Source organism: Sphaerodactylus townsendi, linkage group LG04, assembly GCF_021028975.2.
Source record: "Sphaerodactylus townsendi isolate TG3544 linkage group LG04, MPM_Stown_v2.3, whole genome shotgun sequence".
NCBI lineage: Eukaryota > Metazoa > Chordata > Lepidosauria > Squamata > Sphaerodactylidae > Sphaerodactylus > Sphaerodactylus townsendi.
This window is the reverse complement of record NC_059428.1, coordinates 18,201,288-18,224,016: the sequence shown is the minus strand read 5'-3', so window position 1 is coordinate 18,224,016 and position 22,729 is coordinate 18,201,288. Positions and strand designations below refer to the sequence as shown.

At 44.9% G+C, this 22,729-nt stretch overlaps 1 protein-coding gene across 5 annotated transcripts in view; it reads right to left on the bottom strand.

Moving 5' to 3' along the window:
* Positions 1-22,729, bottom strand: part of FAT3 (FAT atypical cadherin 3) — a 484,297-nt gene that overhangs the window by 420,806 nt on the left and 40,762 nt on the right. The window lies entirely within an intron of this gene.

Sequence of the window (22,729 nt, the reverse complement as noted above, 5' to 3'; positions counted from 1 at the left end):
GTGAAGGATCATATTTCGGGAATATGTGCTTGTGTTAAAAATGGCTCGCAACCCACTCACCTCTTCCAAACACAACAACAGCAAGCAAAAAAAAATTGCTTAACCATTTAATTAATTTTCATCCTGCGTTCAGGCTGCTGATCATCCTTATTGGTCATCCTTCGCACCTGCTCCATTCTGGCCACATCCTTTATGAAGTGAGGCCTCCAGAACACAATACTCCAAGTGCGGCTTGACCAATATGGTATTCAGCAGGAGCGCCATTTGGATGCTGTGCCTCTGTTGGTACACTCCAAGATCACATTAGCCCTTTCTGTTGCTGCATCACACTGGCTGCTCATATTTAACTTACAGTCCACTCGTACACCATCGAGTATTGCTGAGTGCCTCGTAGCTTCTGCTACCATCTGAAAAAGGAAGTTGTTGGCCAGACGAGTCAGGAAGTTGTGCGATTATGCATGTGTAGTGAAGTTTGTCTCTCAGCATGCTTAAGGGAAGTTGAAATTACCCATAACGCCAAGTCATGTTGTTTGGATACCCTGTCAATCCATTCAAGAAGGGCAGCACCCATCCCCATACCCTGGTCAGGACTTCTGTAGCACCCCAACCACAATACTTATTGTCCTTCCTTCCCTTATCCTTGCCCAGATATTTTCCACTGAGCTGTTATACTCCTCCTCCAGTATTTCCTGACAAGCAAAGCCCTCTCCTCACATACAGTGCCGCTCTGCCTCATCTTCAAACCTTTTGTTTTTTCTTGAACAATTCATATCCGTCCACTACTACATTCCAGTCATGGGAATCATTCCACGAAGTGTCTGTAAAACCTACTGAATCACATTCATATGTCCACATTAGAAGCTCAAGTTGTTCCTTCTTATTGCCCAAGCCTGAAGCCCCACACTTTGTTTCCATTAGACCCTGTCCTCCCAGGTAGGCCTCTGGTGTCTGCTCTCCTTCATTTAAATCCCTATGTTAATCGCCTTCTTCCCTTGGCAGTGTCAATTTAAAGTCCTCCTAATGCAGGGGTAGGGAACCTGCGGCTCTCCAGATGTTCAGGAACTACAATTCCCATCAGCCCCTACCAGCATGGCCAATTGGCCATGCTGGTAGGGGCTGATGGGAATTGTAGTTCCTGAACATCTGGAGAGCCGCAGGTTCCCTACCCCTGTCCTAATGAGTCTTCCCAGGGTACTGCCAAACACACTCTTCCCTGACCTCAATAGGTGGAGTCCATTGCACACTAGCTAGTTGTCATCCAGAAGACCTAGCCCAGTGGTGGCGAACCTATAGCACTCCAGATGTTCATGGACTACAATTGGCCATGCTGGCAGGGGCTGATGGGAATTGTAGTTCATGAACATCTGGAGTGCCATAGGTTCGCCACCACTGACCTAGCCCATTGTCCCACAATCCAAATTGCTCTTGCCAGCACCACCAACAGGTCTAGCGGTTCACCTCCACAATCTTCTGTTCCACTTCCTCTGAGAAGAAGGATCAAAGAGAACACCATCTGTGCCCCCATACCCTTCAGCTTCCTCCTGAGAACTTCATAATCAGCCTTAATGCTTTTCACTGTGTTCACGACGACGCCACTGGTTCCTGTCAGAAATGGATAATGGTCTGTAGGTGTGGTCAGTGTGGGGAACTGGTCTATGATAGCTTTAAGCTTTTTTTATATATATATAGAATTTTTATTGAGTTTGTTAAAAAAAACAAAGATAAAACTAACAACGTATCATAGATATCTTACATTGATATCTTATGTCCATTAACGTACATTTCATTGGCATATACATCAATCTTAAATCTGATTTATAAAATACAACATTGATGTTTCTACCATTATTTCCGGCCTTAAGAACTCCTTAAGGTCTCTATTAGAATCTATCTATTTCTGAGGTAAACTCTTCTACCTCAATAATTGGCTCCTTGTATGTAGTACTCCAGTTCCAGGTCTACTCCGTTTTCTATATTTGTTACTCTGCCATGTACATTTTTGCTGGAAAATAATAATATTTTTAATACTGAACTTATCTCTATATTACATTTTCTAAATAATTTCCTTTTTCCTGACATTTCATCTTATATGTCGAATACTTATCTATTACTAAACATCATTACCGTCTAACAAATCATGCTATTCAATAAACGATAGCTTTAAGCTTTGACCCAGGCAGGCAACACACTTCTAGGGTCGGGGGCTGGGGGCAGGCCTGGACACGTGATGTCCCATACCCCTCAGAAGGAGTCGGCTATGACCAACACTTTTCTTTTTCTTCCAGTGCCATTTCTTTGTATCCACCTGCTCTTCTCCCTCTGTCTTCCTTGTGTTTGAGATTCTTCCTCTGGCAGAGTTACCTGAGAGAACATGGGATTCATTTTGCTCATTCAGGTTTGCTTCCCTCGGAGTTGTAGTGAGGGGGAACTGCGGCCGGGACATGCGTGCGCCCTGCGCCCCTGCCATGCCTCCACCCGCCCTGGAATGTCCCCACCACACCGCACGCCCAGTGCATCATGCCCCCTGTCCCCTTGGCGCTACGCCACTGCTTCCACTGAGAGCAGCTCTCCAAGGTGAGGTCTTTCTTCGACCAGTTTCCTTTTTTTTTTTACAGGAAAGTCCAGGAATTAATCCTAAGGTTTTGTGCATGCAAAGCAGGTGTTCCACTACAGTTATCCTCTGTACTGTTTTCATGCAACTTAACTTCTTGTCTAAATATAATAACAAAACCAGTTTGCTTATTTCATTTCCCCCTTTCATTTTTAAAGTGCTTCATTCCAAGAATTCCATTCTGATGCGCTCCCCTCTGGGCCAAGTGCTCCCCCCGACCCCAGGCAACAACACTTAAAACAACGAAATAAAGCCAAGAAATTTTTTTAAAAGCTTTTTACAAAGTCTGTGTTCTGCTGTGGATGAAAATCACCTCGCGTTTGTTTAACATTTGCCATAAAAAAACTCCCTCTGATTTTGGCTGGCTCTTAATAGCAGGGGTTAAGCAAATATAGAGATAACAGTAATAGTAGTAGGAGTAATAATAATAATTCGCATTGCTGTGTGTTTCGAAGTGTTGGAAGAGCTTTATAGACGTTGGGTTATGTCCAAAATACAAGGGGGGGAAAGGAGGAAAGCTCACGCAAAAGTGGCCACGGAACAAGTTTCCCAGTTTCCCATCACTTCCTGCAACATCTCCCACCCAAATACAACATTCAGTTATGTTAAAAAGGGCTATTCGGAGAACGTGGGGGCTGCTGAAGAGAGAAAAAGAAGAGGACGGTCTACTTCCCATGAACTTCTATTGGGCTAGGGAGAGAACCAGCTGCCTTGGAGAAAGAGGAGGGAAACAATCGCCACCCCACCCCATTGTGGCCCTGCTGCTCTCTTCCCAGATGGCTGCGTTGCAGTTTAAGAGCATAAGAACAAGGCTGCTGGATCAGACCAGAGTCCATCTAGTCCAGCTCTCTGCTGCTCGCAGTGGCCCACCAGGTGCCTTTGGGAGCTCACATGCAGGATGTGAAAGCAATGGCCTTCTGCTGCTGCTGCTTCCGAGCACCTGGTCTGCTAAGGCATTTGCAATCTCAGATCAAGGAGGATCAAGATTGGTAGCCATAGAACACAAGAACATAAGGACATAAGAACAAGCCAGCTGGATCAGACCAGAGTCCATCTAGTCCAGCTCTCTGCTACTCGCAGTGGCCCACCAGGTGCCTTTGGGAGCTCACATGCAGGATGTGAAAGCAATGGCCTTCTGCGGCTGTTGCTCCCGATCACCTGGTCTGTTAAGGCATTTGCAATCTCAGATCAAATCTCAGTTTTCTTGCTGTCTTCCCTGCAGACTGTGGAGAAGGCAGACAGAGGGTTATTGGATGGGGTGGGCTATTCACTTCCATGCCTTCTGCGAGACATACAGTTCAGAAACGCTTCTGGCTCACCTGTCCTCTAGTCCCTCAATCTGTGACTGTTTCAAGGTGTGAACCAGCTGCCGTTCACAAGCCCACTTGTGAACGGCAGGGTGTTTGTTGTGAGGGAGGAAGGGAAAGGAGTTTGTAAGCCTCTTTGAGTCTCCTTGCAAGTAATACATGAAGACTAATATGTGGATACTAGCTCCAGGCATTGCTTCATCCTTTGACCAGGAGAGAAAGGTGAACATTGGGAATACGTGCACTTGACCACGGGAGCAGAAGGCTGAGCAAGAGGCCCTTGACTTATATCTCTGCTTCTGGTCACAGTATTATTATCATTACATTTCATCCTGGTCTAGTTTTTAGATTGCGAATGTATTAATTTAATGTCTGGGGCTTTTCTGTATGATTAGCGTCAATATTATTTGGCCTCTAGAACAGGGGTAGGGAACCTGCGGCTCTCCAGATGTTCAGGAACTACAATTCCCATCAGCCTCTGTCAGCATGGCCAATTGGCCATGCTAGTAGGGGCTGATGGGAATTGTAGTTCCTGAACATCTGGAGAACCGCAGGTTCCCTACCCCTGATCTAGAAGGAGGCCAATAGGCCAAAGTGTTCGGTCATGGTCAAGAATGATCCTTTGTATTCATATACGTTTGTGAGGCTGTCATTTGGGCCAAGATATGTTTTCCTTTTTAAAGAATACTGTAATTACCCACACACACACAAAAGAGACACACATTAAGATTTATGCTTTTAACTTGAGCCCATATATTTATATTGTCTTAACCTTTTTGGTTCTTAACTCAGTACATTTTGAGTTATTCCCCCTTTTTATTTTGTCAAGAGTTCAGAAATGCCACAGTGGCACGGCCAAGATCCATCCATGGACCTGAACCATTGGCCCCTTGCGCACATGCAGAATAATGCATTTTCAATCCACTTTCAATGCACTTTGCAGCTGGATTTTACTGTGCGGAATAGCAAAATCCACTAGCAAACAATTGTGAAAGTGGATTGAAAGTGTATTTTTCTGCATGTGCGCAAGGGGCCATTGAGTATCACTGCTCTGGAGGCTTAGGGGAAAGAAACTGTGCAATCCAAGAGCTAGTCAAACACCTGGGACCTTCCTCACCAACTCCTTGCCTTATCTCAGTGATGGCGAACCTTTGGCACCACAGATGTTATGGACTACAATTCCCATCAGCCCCTGCCAGCATGGCCAATTGGCCATGCTGGCAGGGGCTGATGGGAATTATAGTCCATAATATCTGGAGTGCCAAAGGTTCGCCACCATGGCATCTTCTACCTTCCCTACTTTTTTATTGACAGTGAGAAGATAAAATGCATTATACCCAGAAGTCTGGGAACTAGTATGTAACAAAACAGAACTAGCAAGAGTTGTAACCCCCCCCCCAAAAAAAAACCCCACGCTTAGCATAGTGCTAACACAAGCATAAGGACTGTATCAAATTATAATTTAAATCTAAGTGGTAGTTAACTGAAAAACAATCAAGCGATTCTTGGAAGTTCTTATGCAAACATATATATATATATATATATGCACTCACATTTAATAACTTTTTTTTATCTTCTAATTATTAATATGCATGGATAAGTTTTAGATTGAAGAGGACGTTCAGCAAGTAGGAACCTAGATCAGCAATGAGGCCACTGTCTTTCTCTTGGTTACCAAATGTTGATGTATAATTTCCGGAGCTATTGAAATGCCCTATTCCCAATGAAACAAGACCAAAAGTCTCAGTTAGGAAAGGATCCATTCCCATTTCTTAGAATGGGCTTCGTAGGTCCAAAAATAGATCACAGTATTATATTAAGACTTCAATAGCCATTTTTCATTGAAAGATGGAGATCTGATCGTCAGAGACAGTACAGCTGCAAAGTCACACGATTTCCCAGTGGTACATCTGTGAGGTAAATAATCTCTACAACTATCAGGATTCCACCACAACTTTCTTCCCTGCATCTCAGAAAGAACTAGAATATCCACTTTCCCTCCAGCCGTTCTGACCAAGCAATAGTGACCAAATTCACATTCATCGCACAGCAACTAAAACATCAAGCAACTGCACACAAAAGGGAAAGCAACAACACCACAGATTTTTCTTTTTAAAAAATCCCAGTTTCTTCATATCATTCCAAAGGCAATGAAAAGGGTGAGGTCACAAGTGCGGAGGCCATACTGGAAGAAATGCCACTACCTACTGCAACATCTAAGATGTCCTTTGGTTTGCTTAACCTGACTCCAAATATAAAATTGGGCCATGCGTGGCTTGTCAGCTGAATAGTCACATGGCTCATGCCCTAGTCAATGAATGAGGTGGTCCACAGGATTCAGGTCCAGCCTGAGATATGGCTGGTTGTTTTTATTCCTGTCTTCAATTAAATTCTATTTTTTCTTGTATATCAGCTACTTCGGGTCCCTGTAGGAGAAAAGCAACAAAATAGATATTCTAACCATGTGTTTCAGTGATCCACACATTTATCTTCTCCAGAACCTCAGAACTACAACCAATATATTTGACCCAATGGCCCACCCACCCTAGTGGAGGGATGGGGAGGGGTGGCATGCAAGGGAAGGTGAGTGAGGGAGAGGAGGGAGTGAGGGTGGCATGCAAGGGAGGGGAGGGAGGGGTTCCTGTTTGAGCAGGAACACGCGATGTAACTATTTTCGTGGAAATGAACTGGTCCACACAACCCAGAAAACCCACCACAATCAGTTGAATCTGGTTGTGAAAGCCTTCGACAGTGCACTGAACTGGTTATAGTTGCAAAGTTCTGAAGAAGGTATTTATTACAAAAGAGTGGTCAGGAGCTAGATGACCCTTCAAACCACAGAAGGCAGCTGCCCACAGAATGCAGCTTACAAGGAATTCTTTGTTCACAATTATATTTACTACATGAGTACAATATGGTTTGGACACATAGCAGAGAATCACTTTTGTGATCTTTGTAATTATACACTAATGACACTGAAAACATAGGGAAAAGTTAGTCTTCATTAATGGAAGTCCATGCCTTTTCATAAATCCAGTTATAATGAACTTTAGCTGGCAAAAAGCTATTTGCCTCTAATAGTACCATTAATTTCAGGATGATCACTGAACGGCAAATTGTGTATTACATGGAAAAGCACGTAAGTAAGTCACAATGTGCATCACAAGGGGACACCCCTTCTGCAAAATCAGCTTTGGGAGAGCAGGACTTTGAGTGTGGAAGGATATCTAGTTGTTGCTTTTGCCGTGTTGGCCAATTTTTTTGCTCAAACATCCTTTGTTCCTAAAGGAGAAAAAAAGAGAAACCCCCTGTTTAAAATACAACCCTGTAGGAAGAGAAGCACATGCAGAGTGGGAAAAACACTAGTGGGGGGAAGTTTATTTCACCCAGTAAAGGTGTCCTCCTGCGTCTGGGAGAAGAGTTGTTTTTTATACCCTGGTTTTCTCTATCATAAACAGTCTCAAAACAGCTTACAAACTCCTTCCCTTCTCCTCTCCACAACAGGAACCTTGTGAGGTAGGTGGGGCTGAGAGAATTCTGAGAAGACTGTGACTGGCCCAAGGTTACCCAGTTAGCTTCATGTGGAGGAGTGGGGAATCAAACTTGGTCCTACATATTAGAATCTGCCGCTCTTAACCATTACATCTTGCTGGCTCTTAACCGCTACACCGTGTAAGTCACTTTGGGTATCTATTGTGGGGAAAGTGGGATATAAGCAAATAAATATTTATGAGACTCCTCACAGAAACCTGCATGGTCTATCCCTTTACAAATGGAAAGCTGAGGCAGAAAGTTGTTTGCTTGAGATCAATGTGAAGAAGAAGAAGAAGAAGAAGAAGAAGAAGAAGAAGAAGAAGAAGAAGAAGAAGAAGAAGAAGAAGAAGAAGAAGAAGAAGAAGAAGAAGAAGAAGAAGAGGAGGAGGAGGAAGAGGAAGAGGAAGAGGAAGAAGACGACGTCAAGAGGAGGAGGAGGAGGAAGAGGAGGAGGAGGAGGAGGAGGAGGAGGAGTTTGGATTTATATCCCACCTTTCTCTCCTGTGAGGAGACTCAAGGTGGCTTACAAGCTCATTTCCCTTCCTCTCCCGCAACAGACACCTTGTGAGGTAGGTGGAACTGAGAGAGTTCTGAAGAACTGTGACTAGCCCAAGGTCACCCAGCAGGAATGTAGGAGTGCGGAAACACATCTGGTTCACCAGGTAAGCCTCTGCCAGATGGAGGAGTGGGGAATCAAACCTGGTTATCCCAATTAGAATCCACCTGCTCTTAACCACTACACCACGCTGGCTCTCACCACGCTGATCTGAAACCATGCACCACTCCGATCACAATTCACTATCATACTACACCAACTGACTATAACCTCAGATATTTATTTCTCAATGTGCAATTTGTCCTCCTGGTACAGGTTTTCCAATAAGTTATACAACCTTGTGATAAAAAATCAATGTTTTAATAATGCACCTCGCTAATTCCATTAGTTCCACAGAGCTATGGATTTTTTTTCTTTATCGGCGAAGGCCAGATAATCTACTCATTCACAGGTCCTAACTTTTCCTTTTAAAAAAGTTTTATTAGGTACAGTGCTTATTTGAGAAGAGAAGGTGCTTTACTGGATGTACCTTTCTCATGGGCTGTGCCAGCACTGTAACTATTTGCTAAGGAACCTGATGCATGCAGCTCCCAATACTTTTACAACGTGTAGTTGGACTAAAGGGACTGGTAGGGTCTTGGTGGCAAGAATCTGATTTGTGTTATACCTGCTAGGTCAGTGATGGCGAACCTTTTCCAGTCCGAGTGCCCAAACTGCAACCCAAAACCCACTTATTTATCGCAAAGTGCCAACATGGCAATTTAACCTGAATACTGAGGTTTTTGTTTAGAAAAAACAGTTGGCTCCGAGGGAGTAAGCTTGGTGGTAGTCGGTGGCTTTGCTTTGAAGCAACCGTGCAACACTTCGAATGGATGAATCACGACCCTAGGAGGGTTTAGAAGCAATCCCCATTGCCAGCAACTGAGCTTACTCCCAGGTAAAGGATTGCGCTTTAATTCTTCCCATGAAAATCAGTGGGGTTTAACAGCACTTAACAGGGTTACCTACACGTCGTGCTCAGCGGCCTAGGCCAGCCTAGATGTGTGGAGGGGGGGCAATTTTCCGCCTCCCCCCCAACAAACTCTGTGCCCACGTGCCCACAGAGCGGGCTCTGAGTGCCACCTCTGGCACCCGTGCCATAGGTTCGCCATCACTGTGCTAGGTCAACTTTTGCTTTTCTCCTTTGCTGGTTCGAAGACAGAGCTTTTCAATGGCCTAGGGCACATTCCCAGCCACTGAAGAGGAAACTGAGCTCCGACAATATTGGTTGGTTTATTCCTGCACAGCAAAAGGAGCTAAAAACTCATTCCAATGTAGTATGTCAGGAGGACAGAGGAAAGAGATGTTCACCCACACAGCAGTGTCTGACCCTAGCAACTCAATCCTGTTTGCTGCTAGTGTCAAGAGTAAACAATAAAAGGAGCTGAGGATAACAGAAAGTAAAGAATACCAGGTTGCGAAGATACCAGAATCAGGATACCAATAAATCAGGGTTACTTTACAATTGCATGAAATAGGATCAAAGGTGTGGAAACAAGAAAACAAGAAGCCAGGAAATCTCCTCAAGGACCTGTTGCCGATATAAAGCTGCCCTCTCCCCCTTACGGCAACTTGGGGCACACCCCACAGGACCCGCAGGCTCTCCTCTTCTTCTCGCACATCAATTCCTGGTTATTCTTGTTGCCCCACTCAACTCTTCTGGGCTTTTCTCCTATACCTGATCAGGTCCAATCTACAGTTTGACTTGGTGGATCACAGGTTAAGAGATAGGAAAGATTCACATGTGATGCAGAAATACACTGAAGGAAAACTACAGTGTGCACATTCTCGAAGGTGACCCTCTCTAGTCATTATTCCCTGTTATGGGACATAGGCAGAGCCCCCATAATCAGTGGCGGAGCTACAAGGGGACGGGAGGTGTGCCATGCACATGTCTGGGGGGTGAAAAATCGCTTCCAGGTTGCTGTGGGTTTTCTGGGCTATGTGACCGTGGTCTGGTGGATCTTGTTCCTAACCTTTCACCTGCATCTGTGGCTGGCATCTTCAGAGGTGTATCACAGAGGGAAGTCTGTTACACACTGTGTCCAGAGAGAAGGAAATGTTTGGGGTATATAATACCCTGGGACATGGACAATGTATACCCCAAACATTTCCTTCTCTCTGGACACAGTGTATAACAGACTTCCCTCTGTGATACACCTCTGAAGATGCCAGCCACAGATGCAGGCGAAATGTTAGGAACGAGATCCACCAGACCACGGCCACGCAACCCGGAAAACCCACCAGAACCAACTAATAAATAAATACGTGGTCTGTGTAGTCTGGAGATCAACTGATTCCAAGAGATCTCCAGCCACCACTTAGAGCCTCTACGCAACACTGGTAAAATGCCATTATATAATTCATTACCATAAACAGTGCTAGTAATGCAGTTTTTTCATGATTATGGTACGTTTTTATTTACTACTTGAAGTTTTGCTTTTTTTTAACAGCATTGCACAGTGGTTGTTCTGCAGCATCTGGCTATCTAGGGAGGCTGTATATTGGGGTAATTAAAAACTGCTCGGCGCAACAGCAAAATCCAGGAGCTTCCATTTATAGCTCTCATCGCACTAGCCAAGAATTTAATATAAACTCAAATAGAACAGTAGATCTAGTCCACAGATAAGACATCCTTTCATAAAAATCGAGCAAGCTAAAAATAACGATCGTTGGCTTGCAGAATTCTCTCTCTCTCTTATTTTTATTTCATTTTCCTTTCAACGAAACACTAACCCAGGAGCAGCCAAACATGCATATTTATCAAACCCCTCCACACCGTAATGATAAATGAAAGTTTCCTTCAACTCAGATACGCCCGGTACCTTCAAAGGATATTTGGGAGGACCAAAATGAGAAGCAGGCTGTCTCGAGCACTGCATTTATTCCATTTCCCTCAATGTAACAGTAGCAGGAATGAATTTTTTCCTCCCGCCCTTGGCCTTTCTTGGCGTTCCAAATTCTCTGCACAAGTTAATTTCAGCTCATCGCTCAAGTATTTTCTTCCCTTCCCCTTCCCAGTTCTGTCTGGATTTACGCAAAAACCCATTTGTCAGGGTATTTCAATCACTCCAGAGGTTAAAATTAAGAGAATTTAGGATTGTGTTACCAAATTGCTACGCACAGTCAAAGAAGATCAATCCTTCCAATTTGTAATCATTTAAAATCCCATCTCCGCTTAATGGCATTTCCAACCTTTTCTCCCTCGAAGAAGGAAAAAAATAATGTTGCCAAGACAGCGGGTAAGGTTAACGATTTAAATGCTGTATAATAAAATAAAAAACTTAGATTGTCAGCTAAATCCTAACAATGCTGAGTGAACATTGCCATGTAACTGAAGGAGATCAATTTTGGCCCAAGCTATTTACCGTCTGGGTATATATTTTTTCCAGACGTCTTTTAAAAAATATCAAGAAATCAAGTACGTCCCATAGTCCTTAAAAGGTGATAGAATTTCCAATAATAAGAGGTTCTACTTCGTTTCTTGACTAGAACTGTACTTCCACAAAATATATTGTTATCGTAAAACCTGCCTCACAGTTGTGCAATCTGCCACTTTCAAAGTAATGAAATTTAAACTACTGGAACGAACATGTTCAGAATTCCTGTCGTGCCAAATAGGACTGAACCTCCCAAAAAGCCCCAGGTGATTGCAGTAGCTTGTGGTTCGGACAGCTGCTGCAGTCACTCGAGGGCAGCCTCCTTCCATACTTGCTGGCTCATATTTTTCCCAGCAACACCTAGCTTCGTTCTAGACTCATGGAATCAAGGGGACACACCTGAGCAGGAAGTGGCAATGAGAGACAGCTGGGACAAGGAAGTTGTCTACAGGTCTGTTCAAGAAAAGCCGTTCAGGGAAAATATGGCATCTTCCATTTATTGACACAACTAGGAAACCTAGCCCAAACTCCCTTTCAAATAGGAAAGAGGACTCGCCACCCTACCCCAAGCCACACCTCCTATCCCAGAGAAACCCAACTCTTTCCTAATCCTAACCCTAACCCGCAAACTATCTGGAGAATTACTGCTGAATTACTATTCTCTAGTCAACGCTGGACTCACTTGAGCTGTGGCTATTCAGTTCTCTAGCACTGACTACTATAAAGGCCAGGAAGAGCTGACGAAGCGAGCTCAGCATCCCGCGACTACTGATCGACAAAAGCGTTTGCGGTTCAAACTTGTGTTTCTTGTAGTGTAACTGGTGTATTAATTCACTTTAGCCTATTCTGGGTTTGTTGCACTAAAGTAAAATTCACTGCATTTCCTTTGGGTTTACGATTTGATGTTCTTCTGTGGCTTATGGATACCTGAACTCCATTTGTTTATGCGGTTTGACTTTATATGTGACAGCCAATACTTTAAACTGAGTTTGGTGACAAACGCTCTGTCCAGCTCCCACCAATAGCTGAACAGTAGCATTCTGGACCAGTTGGAGTTTCCGAGTCAATTTTGAGAGATGATCAATGTACATTGTGCGACAGTAGTCCAGGCTCACGTCCTACCTTGTGTGTGAAAGATGTCTGTAAATGTCACTTAAGAGAATGTCACTTAAGAGAAGATAATACCATCTTCACAAGATGATAATGATCTTCACAAGATAGAAAAAGTATGGCTTAATTTTGTTCTCCATTTGAGCTCGAGGACATCTGGGTGATCTCCAGCTACCAATCAGGGAGGCAAGGTTCTAACTGATCTCCGGCTTCCTTGATCTGTTGGGAACCACCCACTTCTCCTCCAGTTCTTTTCCTGCCTCCGGGGAGATCAGCTGAGAACTGTTGCCTCTCCTGTAGCTGAATTCCTTTCTACTTTGCCTTCACCTTTCTTCTCTCTCCCTTTCTGTCCTCAGCTTGTGTTGGACCAGGAGAGGAACGCAGTTTTTCTTTGGGAACGTCGGAAATATGACTAGTATGTTTTGCACTAAAGCCGCAAGTCAGTTTGTTGCGAAGCTGGGCAGGGCAATTTGACATGCCCCGAAAGGGGGAGCTCTTTCCTCCGAAGAGGAAAGTTCGGCTGCAGCTTCCTCCCAGCCAGATCGAGCAAGCACATCCCCAGACAGGGCTGCCGGTCCCTTTCCCCCATGGAGGAGCTCTGCCATCGAGCGAGTTCTCAAAATGGCGGTTTAGGTGCAAAAACAAAATGGCCGCCAGCAACGCAGGGAAGCGCGCTTTGGTGCTGGACAGCCAAACGCACCGAGCAGCCTCTAACCAGTGCAACAAAGGCCTGGAAAACGGCTCCTAAAGAGATCTCCCAGACTTCTGACTTTGCAGAGGAGGTGGGTAAGTCCCCCAATAGAAGTGTGTTAAATGCTGAATTGTCTGGATTTATTAAGGGAGCAATTCAAAAGGAGAGGGCGGCCATGAGAGTGGAGATGTTGGCACTATTTAGAGATCACCTTCGAAGTGACTCTGAACAAGATCCCTCCCAGAGAATATGTAAACCCCACCTCCCCACCTGTCCCCCCAGAGAAAACAAGAGGGATCCCTCTACATGGAAAACCAAAGCAGCCTAAAAAAAAGACCCAGGCTCAGCCCTGACTGCATGTCTGTAAACTCATCTGAGTCAGACACAGAAGAGAGGGAGTTGGGGGAATTTTCCTCTGGAGAGGAGGATAGAGAAGAAATTCACATCCCTGAGCAGGCATCTCGCTTCTTCGATGTGGCGGACTACCAGTATTTGTTAGCCAAATGAGTGGCTGTGCTTCATCTTAACAAGGCTGAAGAGCCTGTTAAGCATAACCTCAAGTCCAGGCATCAGGGAGACGTAGAATTTTTTCCATCCTCTTAACTCTTCCAAAAAAGGTTTTTCCGTTGCCAGAGCTTATTGAAACTCGGGTCAAGAATGAGTGGGAGAAACCCGCAGCCAATAGACCGTCTCCTGGTTTCATATACAGATTGTATTCCATTCCTACACACACTAATAATATTCTTCAGGTTCCTCTCAAAGACACCCAGGTGGCTGCTTTACAATCTACTGGCCTGGTCTCCAAGGATGATCGAGGACAAATTAAAGATGTTCTGGACAGAAGGGCAGAACAATTCTGCAGGCGATCCCATGATGTCCACCAAGTCATTAGCCACAGCCTCTATAGTGGCTAGAGCCTCTATAGATTGGGCCAGAAAACTTTTAGAGCTTATCCCAAAACGTGAGACTAGACTTGTAGAGTGGGTCAACAGTACCCCAAAAGAAGCTTCCTTTGGCGCTGATGTCACCTTGGACACCCTGACCTTTTCAGCTCGCACCATGGCATCCTCGGTTGCCACCAGGCGGCTTTTATGACTAAGAGCATGGCAAATGGACTATAAAATCCAAAGCCATGGTCACAGAATTTGCCTTCCAGGGGAATAGGCTATTTAGAGGGGCTTGGACAGATTTATGGAGGAGAAATCGATCTATGGCTCCCAATCTTGATCCTACTTGATCTGAGATTGCAAATGCCTTGGCAGACCAGGTGCTCGGGAGCAGCAGAAAGCCATTGCTTTCACATACTGCATGTGAGTTCCCAAAGGTATCTGGTGGGCCACTGCGAATAGCAGAGTGCTGGACTAGATGGTCTGATCCAGCAGGCCAGTTCTTATGTTCTTAAGAGATGAACTCAACATTCTGATAGAGTCTAAGGACAAAACCAGGCCCACGCCCAAACACGCACGCAACTTTGATAAAGAGGCCAAACTTCAACTCTGCCTAGCATAACGAGGAGGCCGCTTGAGCCTGCCACAATTAGTTAGGAGGGTGAAGGGGCCTGCCACAACAGTCATGTAGTTATACATCATAAGTCATGTGGCTGGGCTCTTTGCTAAAGCACTATGCTAAGTGTAAACTGATCCCATCACATCTCAGAAGCTACACAGGGTCAGCCCTTGTCAGTACGTGGATTGGAGACCACCAAGCAAGGCCAGAGCAGAAGCAAGCAATGCAAACCACCTCTTGCCTTGAAGATCTACTAGCGGTTGCCGTAAGTCATCTGTAACCTGACAATGCTTTCCACCACCAAAAATCTCGGTGTACAGTTTTACTGGCAGAGGACTGTCAGTTCTCCAGAGTCTCGGAGAGAAGCCTTTAGAAGTGTTCTAATATAAATAAGAGTCAGCCATGTGTGGCCCAGATGTGTGGCCCATGCAGGTGCAAACCACATGCTTTTCAAAGCGTGTGTTTCTAATTATTATCAGTGTTGTGATGGCATCGTCATAGGAGAGTGCATTCGTATTAAACAAAATTCAGTGAATTTGGGTCAAGGGAGGGGAACCGTGGGAAGATAGCTGCCGGTTGTTTAAAATCTTGACTGAGGCTTCTTCCGCACAGCAAATGTATAACGTGTTGCAGTCAGGATAAAGGAATCCGTTTCCTGTTTTCGCATTCACATGCGTCTGTGCAGGCACTGACTGGAGCCCACTGAAACAGTCCGGGTCGCTGTTGCGCCTTCGCATGGAGTCGCCTCTCTTTTTTAAAAAATTACTTCCCACACATGCGTAGCTACGCAGGCATGCACAAATGAACCCCCACAGCCATGCCAATGTCCCTCAATACGACCATCTGCACCTGCGTAACTATGCAGAAGCCACAAAAATTTTTTAAAAAGAAAACAAAGGCAAATAAAGCGCCTCCCGCCCAGCTGTTTGCTTACGAGTGGGTACAACCAAGGATTTTTGGAAAGAATTCACTTGCTTAGCAATTTTCAAAAAACACGGTTTAGGGGAAATAACATGGGGCAGACTCATTTGGGGGGCGGGATCTGTATGAACTAACCTGGATAGCTTTAAAAGGGGCTTGGACAGATTTATGGAGGAGAAGTTGATGTATGGCTACCAATCTTGATCCTCTTTGATCTGAGATTGCAAATGCCTTAACAGTCCAGGTGCTCGGGAGCAACAGCCGCAGAAGGCCATTGCTTTCACATCCTGCACGTGAACTCCCAAAGGCACCTGGTGGGCCACTGCGAGTAGCAGAGAGCTGGACTAGATGGACTCTGGTCTGATCCAGCTGGCTTGTTCTTATGAAGCCCCCCCCCCAAAAAAAACATGTTTTTTTAACATCCTACTCCTGTGTTTATTGGCCTGTGCAGAAGGGGCCTGAGTTTGTCTCCCTTCCTGTTTGCCGGAACAGTCTGGGGGCGACATTTTTGTAAGTAAGCCAAAGGGGCCCATAAGCCATGGCTCACAAACTCATATGCAAATAGCTTCATGATGCTGAATCAGACTATTGGTCCAGCCAGGTCAGTAACATCTACTCTAGCAGTGTGAGCCTTTTAACAGGCGAGGTCAGTGGGATGTTTTGCATGATCAGCAGATGCTCTACCACTTAGCCACAGCTCCCTCCCAGGGTCCAGTCTGTAGTCTCGAGGCCCCATTCCTGTGGGTTAAGACCAGGATGTTTAGTGTAACTTCATTTTTTTCCTGCTTCTATTTTGTTTACATTAATTGGATGGTCTAGGCTAGATCTTGTCACATTGCAGAAGCTGAGCAAGGGCATCCCTGGTTAGGACTCGGATGGGAGACCCAGGCTTCCTACGCAGAGGCAGGCAACGGCAAACCACCTCTGTTCACCTCTTGCCCCGAAAACCCTACAGGGTCACCACAAGTGGACTTCAAAATGGTGGTACTTCCCATCACTAGGGTCTGTTGTAAGCAGCTTTGGTCCCTTCTGGGGTGAAAAAGCAGGGCAAGAAAGGTTGCAGTCTAATGGGTGCTGTGTGGTTTCCAGGCTGTATGGCCATATTCTAGCAGCATTCTCTCCTGACGTTTCGCCTGTATCTGTGGCTGGCATCTTCAGAGGATCTGATGTTGGGAAAGCAAGTGGAGTATATATACCTGTTGGAGCGTCCAGGGTGGGTGAAGAAACATTGTCTGTGAGTAACAAAGAAGACAACCAGGTCAATAGTTGAGGGCATCTGAATAGAAGTATGAGTAACAATGAAGTCTATAGCATGGGAGTAACAATGGAGATAGCAAGGTCACTGGTGGTAGCATCTGAATAGAAGTATCCTGGCCTTTGTTTCCTTTGTCTATAGTCATCCTATGTTTGTATGCCTTCGACAATACGTTGCAGTCTAACATCATGCGCTGTATCAACTTGAAAGATGCACCCAATGCATTCAAATAGAGTGAGGCTCTGACGAAGCGAATACGTGCACTCGGTGTTTCCATAGCCTTTCAGATGCTATGCGTGATCCCCCACCTGACCTTCCACAAATCCCCAACACAACTTTTCCACAGTGCAGAAGTTTCCCTGCAGGGATTCCAAGTCACAGCCATTCGACAGGAGAATGCCGTTAAGACTTCGTGTCTGCTTCGCACATGAACCAGATGCCTGACCGGACAGTCACACATTTTTCTCTTCCACAGCTTTTGGGTGGACAGACACGCAAAGCGATGATGTCATATCACACACTGCTTATTTTATGTGGTCGGAGGGAAAGAGAACGAAAAGACACAGATCAGCGGCAGTCCCAGGTCTCTTATAATACCTAGTTTGGCAGAGGTCTGTCTTAATTCCCGCCACTCCTATGCCTAGTTCCCAGACTACAGAGAACCAGGGCTGAAGATGGAATCTTCAAACAGAGAGCTCTCTAAAAGCGGTTGTCATCTATAGCGAAATCTTTGGACCCCGTGGTTGCTAACCACAGCGATATTGCACAATTCAAGAGTCAGAGCTGCAGCTCAAATAGAGTTAACTGTGCTTGATGCCTGTTTTTTTCCCTTATGACCCAGATCCCAGAGTTTATAAACCACTGTCTGGCTTTCAGCATCAGCTTGGAAACCTGACATCTAATTAAACAGCATGAATTAGCCAAAACAGAGACTTCTCTTCGACTTCGGCTTGAATACTGAATTGAAAAATGACAGGGCTTTGTAGAAAGAAAACTCATCATGTACTTCAACCACACCAAACCCCCACAAACCACAGCGAAAAACTGTTCTCTGGGTCAGATTAACTGTTATGCCGCATACACGACAGAGCTGGTATCCCACTAAACGGAGCTCCTCCCTCTGGTGTAATTGTCTGGGAATAGGCAGAGTTGCACCATTAAGCTTTAAGAACATAAGAACATAAGAAGGAGCCTGCTGGATCAGACCAGAGTCCATCTAGTCCAGCACTCTGCTACTCGCAGTGGCCCACCAGATGCCTTTGGGAGCTCACATGCAGGATGTGAAAGAAATGGCCTTCACCTACTGCTACTGCTGCTCCCGAGCACCTGGTCTGCTAAGGCATTTGCAATCTCAGATCAGAGAGGATCAAGATTGGTAGCCATAGATTGACTTCTCCTCCATAAATCTGTCCAAGCCCCTTTTAAAGCTATCCAGGTTAGTGGCCATCACCACCTTCCGTGGCAGCATGTTCCAAACACCAATCACACGTTGCATGAAGAAATGTTTCCTTTGATTAGTCCTAATTCTTCCCCCCAGCATTTTCAATGGATCCCCCCTGGTTCTAGTATTGTGAGAAAGAGAGAAAATTTTCTGTAGTTACAATTTTCTGTAGTATTGTGAGAAAGAGAGAAAATTTTCTGTAGTTACATTTGCCTTCAGAAAGGGAAATTTCTCAAAGATGAGGGGGATAGTGCGCAGGAAGCTGAAAGGGAAAATCAAGAGAGTCAAAAATGTCCAAGGTGCTTGGAGGTTATTTAAAAACACAGTCTTAAAAGCTCAGCTGGAATGTGTTCCAAGAGGTTAGGGAAAGGCAGTTTCAGTCCAAAAGAAAGCCACCATGGTTAACAAGGGAGTTTGAGGTAATTATTAGGAAAAAAAAGATGTCTTTAGAAAAAAATGGAAGTCCAACTTAACTGGATGAAGAATACCAGAGAGAACACAAAATGGTGGCAAAAAGAGAAGCAAGTTAGCTGTAAGGGGAGGCAAAAAAGGATTATGAGGAACGCATTGGCCAAGCTAACATCAAGATCTAGCAAACAAACAGTTCTTCTTCAAGTACATCAAAAGCCAGGAAGCCAGCTAGGGAAGCGGGGTAGGTCCAAGCTAGACGATGAAGGGAACAAAAGGTGTGCTAAAAGGTGATACAGGGAGATTGCAGAGAAGCTGAATTGAATTCTTTGCATCTGGTTCACCACCCAAGAGGAGGTGAGGAAAGTACCTGCACCTGAACCAAGCTTCTTAGGAGGTGAATCCGAGGAACTAGCCGAATGGTTAGTGGGGGTGACAAGGGAAGAAGTTCTGGCAGCCATTGATAAACTAAATGCTACTCAAATCCCCTTGGCCCAGATTGCTGTATTCATCCAAGAGCGTTCTTAAAGAGCTCAAGCATGAAATTGCTGATGTTCTCACATTAATATGCAACTTATCCCTGAAAATCAGGCTCCATCCCTGAAGACTGGAAGATGGCCAATGTCACACCAATCTTTAAGAAAGGGTCTAGGGGACCTGGAAATTACAGGCCAGTCAGTTTGACATCTGTTCCTGGTAAATTAGTAGAATCTATCATTAAAGATAAAATTATTAAACATGTAGAAAAGCAAGACCTGCTGAGGAAGAGTCAGCATGAGCTTTTGTAGAGGCAAGTCTCTGTCTCTACAAACTTACTAGAGTTCTTTTGAGGGTGTAAACAGACATGTGGGATAAGGGGAACCAGTGGAACATTGTCTACTTTGGATTTCCAAAAGGCTTTTGACAAAGTCTTCCTCACCAGAGACTGTTGAGAAAACTCAGCAATGAAGGAATAAGAGGGGAAGTCCTCCTATGGGATTAAAACTGGTTGGAGGAACAGGAAACAAAGGGGTGGGTATAAATGGGAAGTTCTCACAATGGAGAGATGTAGGGAGTGGTGTCCCCAAGGATCCGCTTTCTTTGGGGACTGAAGTGCTCTTTAACTTCTATTCATAAAATGACCTGGAAGTAGGGGTGGGTAGTGTGGTGGCCAAGTTTGCAGATGATACCAAATTATGTAGGGTGGTAAGAACCACAAAGGATTGCATAAGAGCCCCAAGCCGGACCTTTGATAAATTAGGTGAGTGGGCTAAGAAATGGCAATGCAGTATTCAATGTAGCTAAATGTAAAGTGATGCATCGTAGGGGCAAAAAAAAATCCAAACTTCACATACACGCTTACAGGGGTCAGTGCTATCAGTCACAGACCAGGGAAAGGGATTGAAGGCCTGAAGTTGATAGGTTCCATGGGAATGTCAACTCAATGCATGGCAGCGGTGAAAGGCAAACTCTATGCTGGGGATAACAATTAGGAAAGGAATTGAGAATAAAACTGCAAAGATTGTCATGCCCTTATATAAAACATCGTGGTGCGACCAAGCGACTTTGGAGTACTGTAAGTTCAGTTCTGGTCGCCACATCCTCAAAAAAGGATATCGAAGAGATAGAAAAAAGTGCAGAGAAGGGCAACGAGGATGATTGAGGGATTGGAGCACCTTCCTTATGAGGAGAGGCTGCAGCGTTTGGGACTCTTTAGTTCGGAGAGGAGATGCCTGAGGGGGGGACATGATTGCAGTCTATAAAATTATGCATGGGGTAAGAAAATGTTGACAGAGAGACATTTTCCTCTCTTTCTCACAATACTAGAACCAGGGGGCATTCATTGAAAATGCTGGGGAAGAACAATTAGACTAATAAAAGGAAACACTTCTTCACGCTAACGCGGTGATTTGGTGTTTGGAATATGCTGCCACAGGAGGTGGTGATGGCCACTAACCTGGATAGCTTTAAAAAGGGCTTGGACAGATTTATGGAGGAGAAGTCAATCTATGGCTACCAATCTTGATCCTCCTTGATCTCAGATTGCTAATGCCTTAGCAGACCAGGTGCTCAGGAGCAGCAGCAGCAGAAGGCCATTGCTTTCACATCCTGCATGTGAGCTCCCAAAGGCACCTGGTGGGCCACTGCGAGTAGCAGAATGCTGGACTAGATGGACTCTGGTCTGATCCAGCAGGCTAGTTCTTATGTTCTTATGTTCTTATGTTCTTTACAATTTCTTTAAAATTATCCTCAGCATAGAACGGACAGTTGTATGCTTACCGTGAATGGTCCTTCTCCTATGAGAGGACATCTTGTGTTATGTTGGGGTATATCCCCCCCCCGCTTTTTTTTCCCCCAGGGAGGGCGGGATCAAATTTGTCACTTCCTGTCTCCTTGCAGTGGGGATCATCCACTTCCTGTTCCAAAGTATGACTAAGCAGTGAACCAACTCCATGAACTAATTCAAACTTGTTCACTATAACAAGAACCATAACTTCACAAACAGTACAGGAAGGAAGAAGAAAACAGTCTGATCCTAACGGAGTAGGATTAAATGAAGGGATGTTTAATGTTAGCTACCTACTACTGCTTTCAAAGATCACCATGGCAGGGCCGAGACGTCATCAGCCTCGACTTTTGTGCATTGCTACAAGATCCGTTCCTACAGTTCTGCAGATACCCCCTTTTCCGTTACTGAGGATACACCATAGGTATACAGAAAATTAATAGGTTTGTTTTTTAGAAACTGAAGAAGAAATAACAAGAAATAGAAAGCGCATTATCCTCTTGAAGCTGCAAAAAGATGATTGCAAGCCCTCTTTAAACTAAAGTCTACCCACTGCTTGCTTCCGAGAAGGAGCTGAACCAAGTGAATTTTCCTTAAACGCATTGTGCCTATAGATGGTCCCAAGGCAGTCAAACAGGGCCATTCACGAAATAACAATTTTCCATTACTGGGGATACACCACAGGTATACAGAAAATTAATAGGTTTATTTTTTAGAAACTGAAGAAGAAATAACAAGAAATAGAAACGTCATTCTTCTTTTGAAGCTGCAGAAAGACAATGTTCGTTGAGCACCAGTTAAAGAGAAAACAAAAACGGAGGTAGATGAAGAAATGGGCAAACTGTCTTGCTCTGGTCGCAACCAGTATCCCAAAGGGGAGATTAGGATCAATGACCATCCCCACGCCTTAATCCCCTCTTCGTCAGCCCAGGAAAAAAATGCTTTTTAATGGCTCTATAAAAACTTTGAAGAGAAAAGAAGTCCAGGGGTGAGGATCCATTAGGCATACGTGTCAAACTCGCGGTCCTCCAGATGTTATGGACTACAGTTCCCACCATCCCCTGCCAGCATGATGCTGGCAGGGGATGATGGGAGCTGTAGTGCATAACATCTGGAGGACCGCGAGTTTGACTCCTGTGCATTAGAGATTCAGTGAAAGCCTTTCCTCCAATTCCAATTAATTACAGCTAAGGCCTCTGCAGTGGCGAAGACAGACCCATCAACAACTGAAAAAATCGAGATATGGAGGATGCAATCGAGATCAGGAGTGATGTGCCGTGAGTGGCGTATTCCCAGTTCCTCCTCCTCGTGGGCACATGATACATTCAGATGCAATAAGAGAGCCCACCTCAACCTTTCGTTGGGTCCTGAGAAAAAAAAACCCACATTAATTGGCGATTTCCAGTCCTCCAAGCTTCACGCTGTGGACATCTACCCTTTACGGGCATTTGCTTCCCTGGATGTAGGACGAGATAAAAGGAAGAACAGCGCTCTCGCCGCCCACATTGTCTCGGGGCAACCCGTAATGCGAAGGCAGCTCTTAATGAAATTTCTCAAAAATGCAAAGTAATGCTTTCTAATTTCCTCGCTTAATCTAATGTCACAGCTGCCCTATTAATGCCAGCAGCTATTAGAGACTTAGACAAACTCGCTTGCTGAACTGCAATTTTATCAGGAGCCCGGATTCCCCCCTTTTCGATAATG